Here is a 9101-nt window from a genome sequence, read left to right on the forward strand (position 1 = left end):
CTCTTTTCTCACATGATATACCGTTAATTATGGTTTCTTCTCCCTCTATTTCTCTCAGTTCCTCCCCACCTTCCCCTCATCCAGATTTATTTCCTTTCTGTCTCTCATTAGAAAATAACAGGCTTCTAAGAGCAAACTGAATTATAATAATATAAAATAAAATCTATCAATCTCAGTTGAAAAAGAAAAAAATCAATATAAGGAAAAGATGCTAAGAAAAGGCACAAGAATCAGAAATCACCTTGTTCACACACTAAGGAATCCAAAAAAGTACAAAGGACCTGACGCAGACCCATGCCGACCTTGTGTATGCTGCTTCAGTCTCCAATCATCCTAATTTAATGGCCAATGAACTTGAATAGCATACGGTATAGCAATTCTTCTCTTAGGTACTTATGTACTCAAGAGAAATGGAAAGTGTGTCTGTAGATAAAATATTTACAGCAGCACTATTAATATTATCCAAAAGATGGAAACAATATAGTGTCCATCAACTGATGAACAGCTGCATATCCATATGATATCATATTATTCTGCCGTAAAAATGAACGAAATATTGCTCCATGGTACACAATAAATACTCTAGTTAGGTTTCTATTGCTGTGATAAACACCATGGCCAGAGCAACTTAGGGAGAAAAGTTTTTACAGCTGTGGTTTGTCATAAAGGAAAGTCAGGGGGAACCTGGATGGAGACAGCAACAACCTCAGAGACCATGGAAGAATTCCGCTTACTGGTTTGCTCAGCCTGCACTCTTATATCACCCAGAACCACCTGCCAAGGGTGGCTCCAATAATAGTAGGCCAGTCCCTCCGGCATCAATCATTAATCAAGAAAAAGTTGTGCAAACCTGCCCACAGTCTCCATTTTCTCCATTGAGGCTCCTTTTCTCACAATTTTTTTTCATTTTTATTGGTTATTTATTTACATTTCAAGTGATATCCCCCTTCCCAGTTTCCCCTCTACAAGGCCCCTATACCCTCCCCTGCCTCTAAGAGGGTACTCCCTGGCCCGTCCACCCACTCCTGCTCCCTAACATCCCCCTAATAACAAACAAACAAGCAAGACACCTAACCCGAGCAATTGATTCTGTCAATTTGGTACACAAACACATCACTATTAAACCATAAATGTTTACGTTTGTCCTCAAGATGTAATGGTAATGTTGATATGGCCATATAAAACATAGTATAACTTTAAAAGTCCCACAATCCCTTTTATTGAAAATAGCTTCTTCTCATTTTCTAGTAACATTCCTAGTATGTTTCTCCTCCCTCTATTCCTCGCAGCTCCCATATCTCCCCTCTTCCCCAGATCCACTCCCTCTCTGTTTCCCTTCAGACAAAAGTAGGCCTTTCCGAAACAACAAAACAAGACACAATAATACATGGCAAGCCCTCATATTGAGGCTGGACAAGGCAACCCAATAGAAGGAAGAGTCCCAAGAGCAGGCAAAAAAGGCAGAGACACACCCATTTCCACAGTTAAGGTCCCACAAAACCACCAAGCTAACACCCATAACATATGCAGAGGACCTAGTGCAGACCCATGCAGACCTTTCACTTGCCACTTTAGTCTATGTGAGCCCATATGAGCACTGCTTTGATTCAGTGGGTCATGTTCTCCTAGAATCCTCCATGCCCTCTGACTCCTATAATCTTCCTTTCCCCGTCTTCCATGGAGTTCTCAGTGCACCAAGAGGAGGGACCCAGTGGAGACCTACAATTTAAACTCTCTCTATACATAATGTCTGGCTTTAGATCTCTGCACCCACTTCTATCTGCTGCTGGAGGAAGCTTCTCTGATGAAGACTGTATCTGAGGATGAGTAGAAAAGGCACCAATCTATGAGTCTCACAAAATATTATTAGGAATAATTCCACTCTTTGTTGTTGTTGTTGTTGTTGTTGTTTTTAGTCTCGTTCCGTTCTACCTATGCTAGGTCTCTGGACTATTCAGTCTTCAGTTCCTGGTTATCCAGACAGTGTCAGGGGTAGGCTCCCTCTCATGGAGTAGGCCCCTAGTTAAACCAAACAATTCTTGGCCACTGACACAAGTTCTGCATCATTATTGACCCAGAACATCTTGCAGGAGGACAGATTGTACTCGAGGGTTTTGTGGCTGGGTTTGTATCCAGTTTCTTTCTGTAGCCTGCCAAGTATCTTCTGGCACCAAAGAGACTAGAATGTGTGTGGGTGGGGGGGGGTGAAGGCTCCATGCAGACACCAGCTCGACCCCACATCCGATGAGCTGTGTGATGTTGTCCTGGCAATCTCCCTACCCCCCCATTGTCCAGTTGGTGGAGAGCAACCCTCCATCCTAGCATCAGCCTGGGTTGTTTAGGGATCTCCATGGAATCCCTTGGCCAACAACTCAACCAAATGCAACCTAGGCCCAGCACTGGATGCCTTGTCTGGCTACAAAAGATGGCCAGTTCAGACTTCATATCCTCCATCACTAGGAGTCCTCACTAGGATCACCCAAATAGATTACACGAAGATTCCACTGCACTAGGTTTCCACAATTCCCTCTTCCACAGTGCCTTTTAATTCCAGTTGTCTCCTCCCTCCTGCCTTTCTCCTTCCATCCTTCCCCCTCAACCTGATCCCTTCTGCTCCCATCCCCACCCACAAAATCTATTCTACTTCCCCTTCCCATGTGTCCCCTCTATAGCCCTCTTCTTTACCTAATCTCTTTGGGTCTGTGGATTATGGCATGATTATCATTACTTTACAGCTAATGTCCACTTAGAGGTTACCTCACTGAGGATGATTTTTTTTCTATTTCTATCCATTTGTCTGCAAATTTCATGATTTTACTTTTAACAACCGAGTAATACTCCATTGTGTAAATGTAACCCCATAGGAAGAACAACAATACCAACCAACGAGAACCCCCAGAGCTCCCAGGAAGTAAACCACCAACCCAAATTTACACATGGAGGGACCCATGGCTCCATCTGCATATGTAGCAGAGGATGGCCTTGCTGGGCATCTAAATGGATATAGAAATATAGATATAGATCTATATATCCATATATATACATATATATATATATGTATATGTTCAAAGAATCTGGTGGATATTTAGGTTGCTTTGGTTTCTAGTTATTATGAATAAAGCCACAGTGAATATAGTTGAGCAAGTGTCCTTGTGGTAGAATGGAACATCCTTTGGGTAATATGCCCAAAAGTGTCTTGAGGTAGATCAATTCCCCATTTTCTGAGGAACTGCCATATTGATTTCCATAGTGGTTACAAGCATTGCACACCCATCACAATAATGTTTCCCTGGTGGAACTTTTAGGGTTTCTTATGTATACTCTCACATCATTTACAAATAATACTTTGACTTTTTCCTTTCCTCTGCGTATCCCGTTGATCTCCTTCAGTTGTCTTATTGCCCTAGCTAAAACTTGAAATATTATGTTGAATAGATATGGACAGAGTGGACAGCCTTGTCTTGTCCCTGGTTTTAGTGAAATTTCTTTGAGTTTCTCTCCATTTAATTCGATGTTGGCTATAGGCTTTCATTAAACTGCCTTTATTATGTTTAGGTGTGTCCTTTGCATCCCTAATATTTCCAGGACTTTTATCATGAAAATGTGTTGGATTTTTGTCAAAGGATTTTTCAGCATCTAATGAAATGATCATACATTTTTTTCTTTTCAGTTCATTTGTATGGTGGACTACATTTATTGATTTCTGTATCTTGAACCACTCCTTCTTCTCTCGGATGAAGCCAGCCTCTTTGATCATAGTAGATGATTATTTTGATGTGTTCTTAGATTCAGTTTGCAAGTATTTTGAGGAGTATTTTAACATCTATGTTCATAAGAGAAATTGGTCTGTAATTCTCTTTATTTGTTGATTCTTTGTGTGATATGGGTCTCAGGATAACAGCGGCCTTGTAAAATCAATTTGGCAATGTTCATTTGTTTCTATTTGATGAAATAACTTGAGAAGTATTGGTGTTAACTCATCCTTGAAAATCTGATAGAATTCTGCACTGAAACTGTCTGACTCTGAGCTTTTTTTTTTTTTTTGGAGGTGGGGGGACTTTTAAAGACTGTTTCTATTTCACTGGTGATTCTAAGTATATTTACATTGTTTATCTGATCTTGAGTTAACTTTGGTAAGTAGCACCTGTTGAAGGAATGATAGAATTCTTTTAGATTTCCAATTTGGTGGAGTACTGGTTTTTAAATTGTGTCTTTATGATTCTCTGGATTTCCTTGGTGTCAATGATTATGTTCCCTTTTCATATCTGGTTTTTGTGGGATGTAAAACCATGCCAGGAAGTTTGGTAAGGGAGAGCAGGTCGAGACCCAGAGACTTGGTGAGTACACACATCATTGAGACTTATGTGACTCTCAGCTCCCTGCCAGACTCCTGCCTTGGAACACCTGAGATGCTTTAACCTCTTTTTCAGCCCACCACCCAAATGCTTGAATTACCCTAGATGCCTAGAACACATGAAACTCAAGATGGATGATCAAAATGTGAATGCTTCACTCCTTCTTTAAAAGGGAACAAGAATACCCTTGGCAGGGAATAGGGAGGCAAAGATTAAAACAGAGGCAGAAGGAACACCCATTCAGAGCCTGCCCCACATGTGGCCCATACATATACAGCCACCCAATTAGACAAGATGGATGAAGCAAAGAAGTGCAGGCAGACAGGGAGCCGGATGTAGATCTCTCCTGAGACACAGCCAGAATACAGCAAATACAGAGGTGAATGCAGCAAAACCACTGAACTGAGAACGGACCCCGTTGAAGGATTTGAGAAAAGGACTGAAAAGAGCTTGAAGGGGCTTGGACCCCATATGAACAACAATGCCAAGCAACCAGAGCTTCCAGGGACCAAGCCACTACCTAAAAGACTATACATGGACTGACCCTGGTTCCTGACCTCATAGGTAGCAATAAATATCCTAGTAAGAGCACCAGGGGAGGGGGAAGCCCTGGGGTCCTGCAAAGACCTGACCCCCCAGGGAACTAGACGGGGGGGGGGGGGGGCAAGGGGGGGGGGGGGGGGGGGGGAACACCCATAAGGAAGGGGAGGGGGGAGGGGATGTTTGCCCGGAAACCGGGAAAGGGAATAACACTCAAAATGTATATAAGAAATACTCAAGGGGGGGCTGGAGAGATGGCTCAGCGTTAAGAGCACCCGACTGCTCTTCCAGAGGTCATGAGTTCAATTCCCAGCAACCACATGGTGGCTCACAACCATCTGTAAAGAGATCTGATGCCCTCTTCTGGTGTATCTGAAGACAGCTACAGGTACTTATATGTAATAAATAAATAAATCTTTAAAAAAAAAAAAAAAAAAAAAAAAAAGAAATACTCAAGTTAATATAAATAAATAAATAAATAAATAAATAAATAAATAAATAAGGCTGCTATGAACATAGTGGAGAACGCGTGTCTTTTTTATATGTTGGGGCATCTTTTGGGTATATGCCCAAGAGAGGTATAGCTGGATCCTCAGGCAGTTCAATGTCCAATTTCTGAGGAACCTCCAGACTGATTTCAACTTCCCGAGATAGCCATTTTTAAAAATTAACATTTTCTTTTACTGATGTGTCTAATTCTTCTATTGTATCTTCAATGCCTGAGATTCTTTCTTTCATTTTTTTGTATTCTGTTGCTGAAGTTTGCTGCTATAGTTTCTGTTAAAATTCCTAAATTTTTCATTTCCATAATTCCTTCAGTTTGCGTTTTCTTTATTGCTTCTATTTCCATTTTCAGGTCTTGAACACTTTTGTTTCCTTCAACTGTTTGTTTTCTTGACTTTCATTAAAGGATTTATTCATTTCTTCCAGTTGTTTGTCTTTTCTTGGATTTCTTTGAGGGATTTGTTCATTTCCCCTTTAAGTACCTTCATAAATTGGGTTCGAAGGTCTTTGTCTTGTGCTTCATCTATGTTGGAACATTCAGGGCCTATGGCAGGATAGGTGGGGCCATTAGCCTTCCTGTTAGTGATCTTGTTCCTAATATGGATCCAAGTATCTCAGATTGAATTGATTATAGGTCTAACTGCTGGTTTCCGGATTTATATTTGTTGGGTGTGTATTTTGTTCCTTGGTTTCTTTTTCCACTCTGTATTTTCAGGGATTGTTTTGGATTTGTGTTGCCTGTCTTACTGGCCCTCTGTGCCACTGTGTTCACAGGAGTTCTTGCTGGTATCAGAGGCTGAGCGAAGGGGAAACCAGTGGGAGTGTTGCAGCACTAGGGGGTGACCCTGAGAATTGGGTCTGAGGAAAGAGAGAAGGTAGAGAAGGTCTACAGGCAGCCTACCTGGTCTTCAGTGGTATCTGCCTGAATTGAGGGTTGGGACACTGAGATGAGGCAGGAAGGCAAAGCTAACAGGGGATGGTCTATGGGATCCATAGGATGCATGTGGGGAGGAGAGGCAGCAGCTCGTGTTCTGTTGCAGTGCTATGGGTGACTCTGAGAATTGAGTCTGGGAGAACAGAGATACTGGAATAGGTTCCTAGACAGCCTATCTGGTCTCCTCACCAATCTCTTTTAAGATTTATTTTACTTTTAATTATGTGTATGTCTGTGTGAGGGTGTGAGCATTGTGTTCAAGTGTTCAAGTCATCAAACATGGGTACTGTCTTCAAACTCGGGTCTTTTGCAAGAGCAGTACCTGTTCTTAATCACTAAGCCATCTCTCTGGTCTTTTAAAAGTCCCAAAGTCTTTTAAAATTCCAATATTTTACTAGTCAAAGTTGGTCGTACACTCTGGGTTTCTACTGTCACTCTCACATCATGACCCAGGAGAACTTAGCAGGCAGCCTTTGTTCCTGTCAGTATCTAACTTCTAGTTGTTTCAATTGCACCACCATGTTTGAGGCATGCCTGGTCTAGTGCTCCATCCTGAAGAAGGTGTTATAGTTGCTCAAAGACTTCATTAACAAGACCTGCTGGGTCAAGAGCTTGAGAAGTGCGAACCTGTGAAAAATAGATTCACTGCAAGTTCCCTTGGTGTAAGCCCACCTTGAGCTCTGAAGTCTTCAACACATACTACTGCAGCCACAACCCGGCCATGGATATGAACATCACCAGTATGTCCAAAATATTAAAATGTGCTGGTAATGAAGACATCATTACATTAAGGGCTGACAATAAAGCTGATATGTTAGCACTAGGATTGAAGCGCCAGATCAAGAGAAATTTGAGACTATGAAAGGAAATTAGTGTAGTTACATAGATATTGAGCAACTTGGAATTCCAGACCAGGAGTACAGCTGTACAGTAAGGCTTTCTGATGTGCCTTATATGTAGAGACCTTAGCCTTATTGGAGATACTGTTGTAATATCCTGTGGGTGAAGGTTTTCCACAAATGGGGAGCTTGGAAATGGAACCATTAAGTTGTCACAAACAAGTAATTGTGAGAACAGAGACGGCGAAATGGGGGGGAAAGTGGAGGCAGAGCTCACGAAGATGCTCAGGATTCAGACTCTGGAAACCAGCCTCGAGGTGCAGATTGAACCTTATTGTTTATTATACAAGTTTGTATGTAGTATCTTAGGCAACTTGCATTGTTTAGCTGAATCTAACTCACCTGTTCCTGAGCCTGTAGGGGAGGGGCTAATCCCCTGGAGAGATTTTTATAGAAAACTGGGGAAGCAGCCACTGCCCCTGGCCTTGGGTCCTTTGTTTTGCTTCATTGGTGAGCCTGGGAGAGGGGGGAGCCATGTCAAATTGTAGGGTAGATCAGGAGTCCTCAAACAGTTGCAGGGGCTTATGGTGCCTCACTCTATCCCCTTCCTCCTCCATCAGGATTAGCCCACAACCCCCACAAGTAATGTTGATAAAAGAGGAATCTGTAACCATAGATATGAATGAGCCAGTTCAGCTAACTTTTTGCACTAAGATACCTGAAGTTGTTCACAAAAGCCCCTCTATTGTAGTATATCTGCAGGCATACCCCTCTTGTAGATTAGAAAACTGCTGATATGGGACACAAAGTATTATTTGGCTCCCAAGATTCAAGATGAAGGCTCTTAGGCATTGCTAGAATCTGAGAAAACTGAGTCTTTGAGAACTGTTTCTGAGATGTCAGCATGTTCTGAAGCCTTTCTGTCAACAAGTTTGTACCTGAGTACATATGTAGACATCATTTGTAAATGACCTCTTTTTTCTCACCACTCTCCACAATTTTTTTAAAGAATAAACTCCAAAGTAAAAACTGGTTTTGTTAACATAAATATTTCTGTCTTAAAAATACTGGTAGTTTTATGACAAAAGGATCTTGATATTGAATGCAATTTTAAGAATTGTTTTCCCCTCAATTTAGATAAAGTTAACTGAATTTCAAAGATAAAATGCCAAGTTATCTTTAAAAACACAGTATCTCTCTAAATGTCCAAAGTCTTTCCACTGTGGACTCTTACAAAATAAAATAAAAAGTAAGTTATATGCTTTTTTACTTCAAAAGTAAAGAACCAAGAAATATTATAATTATATCAAAGCAAAAATGTAGACTAAATCCTGTAGTTCAATATTCAGCATCTGGGATTCATTCATGGTCTTCTGGGTGCCTACGTTTTGGGAAGATCCACCTCTCCTGGTTTGCCATTCATAGCACATAGAACTTGTCTCTGAGACCCAGGCTACCTCCACTCCATAGCTGCTGCTCTCCTTGGCAGTCATCCCATAGTCCTGGCACTTCCAACATGCTGGAGTCTCTACTGCAACTGAGACTGCACCTTCACCAATAGCCCCTCCTAGATTTTCTTCGGGCATTAGGCCCTGCCTCAGTGCAAAGTCTCAGCTTCTCTTCATGATTGCTTCAATCCTGAGGTTTTCACTGCAACAGAGGCTGCACCTTCACCAATGACCTCTCTTTACCTCCCATGATGTCAAGCCTCATTACCCCTTTATGCCTTCAAAACCCATACCACCTAGGAGATTCTTAAACATTATCAATTTCAGTTGACAGCATACAATGCAGCTTTTGCCCTACTCCACCCAGACGTCTGAACTACAACTTCTGTGTGCTGGCCCAGAGGAGATACTCGAGTAGAGGTTCCCTTAATTATGCTGGTCTCTTAATCATTGCTGATTTCTCAGCCTCAGCTAGCCAGTG

The 9101-nt window shown here is 41.7% G+C and overlaps 1 pseudogene; it reads left to right on the top strand.

Moving 5' to 3' along the window:
* The first annotated feature begins 6852 nt into the window (after positions 1–6852).
* Positions 6853–8020, top strand: LOC116889299 (annotated as a pseudogene).
* The last annotated feature ends 1081 nt before the right edge of the window (positions 8021–9101 follow it).

This window comes from Rattus rattus, chromosome X, assembly GCF_011064425.1.
Source record: "Rattus rattus isolate New Zealand chromosome X, Rrattus_CSIRO_v1, whole genome shotgun sequence".
NCBI classification, from domain to species: Eukaryota; Metazoa; Chordata; class Mammalia; order Rodentia; family Muridae; genus Rattus; species Rattus rattus.